The 1,174-nt window shown below is 28.7% G+C and overlaps 1 protein-coding gene across 5 annotated transcripts in view; it reads left to right on the top strand.

Moving 5' to 3' along the window:
- LOC106462876 (chromodomain-helicase-DNA-binding protein 7-like) overlaps window positions 1-1,174 on the top strand; it is a 167,453-nt gene that overhangs the window by 150,023 nt on the left and 16,256 nt on the right. The window lies entirely within an intron of this gene.

Here is a 1,174-nt window from a genome sequence, read left to right on the forward strand (position 1 = left end):
CCTCTGTGTCCTCGTCCTCCACCACTATAATTTAATTTATTAATAAGACCAACTACGAGTAGTAGATATATATACTATAGTTGTTGTTTAGTTTATTATATATATATATATATATATATATATATATATATATACCATCAACATTAGAAATGGCACAAAAGTTGCTGTTTAAGAGTTATATTTAAAAGTCTGTGAACAAACGTTTTGTATTCAGTGGGTTATTTTTATTGTTAAACTGTTTATTAAGGTATGTGTATTCAGTTTTGTTTTCTATTTTGAACATTTTACAGTTTTGTTGGGAAGATAAAGTATTTGCTGCCAGATTTGTTTTTACACTTACACCTTTGTGTTTCTTTTATATTAACACTTTCGAGATGGGTCACGGGTGAAAGGCCATGTCATCTCATTTGTTGACTCACATTCAAAAATTTATTGAACTACTATTTCATGAATTTACGTCAGTAAGTTTGGAATCAAACTGTAGATTATAATTCAAATGTTAGTACTATATATTACTCAATTTCTTAATTTAAAAACAAATATAAAAAAAACAGATGAACATAGATTTTTGTGTGTCACATGGTATGTTTAATGCAGCAGTGGTACAAATCAGATGTTTGTGAAGTCAAAATACTAAGTCTGTAGTTTCGAACAAATTAGAAACTCAAATTACCGATATTGACAAGCTAGAATATAAAATAAGAATGACTTTTCAATTTGCTGAGATATTGCTCATGTAATAAATCAAACACAGTAGCACCCTACCCACCTCTTTCCATTTTTGTAAATGCTCCCTTATATACACTTACTTCTATATATTATATGAATAACCAATTGGAAGTTCAGAGTGTCCACCTAGTGGCTTTCTCAGCCATCTTAAAGGACTTGGACATAATTACTTTCTTTTGAACCAATATTTCAATGAGCTAGGGAGTGTCTTTAATCTGCTCGAAATTTCATATTTTTTTATACTAAAATACATCTTAGTTACTAAGCTCTATAAATTGCAGTGGAATTCTATGGTATTAATGTAGTAATTTATTATTTTTTAGTTATTCAAATGTATATATATAAAACCTAAAAAAAAAAAAATAAGTTTGTTTCATATCCTCCGCGTGCACAATTTTTAAAGGCTTAGCAACTTACATCAAGCAGCAACTGAGTACAAAAGTTG

Source organism: Limulus polyphemus, unplaced genomic scaffold (assembly GCF_000517525.1).
Source record: "Limulus polyphemus unplaced genomic scaffold, Limulus_polyphemus-2.1.2 Scaffold1273, whole genome shotgun sequence".
In the NCBI taxonomy this organism is placed as follows: Eukaryota; Metazoa; Arthropoda; class Merostomata; order Xiphosura; family Limulidae; genus Limulus; species Limulus polyphemus.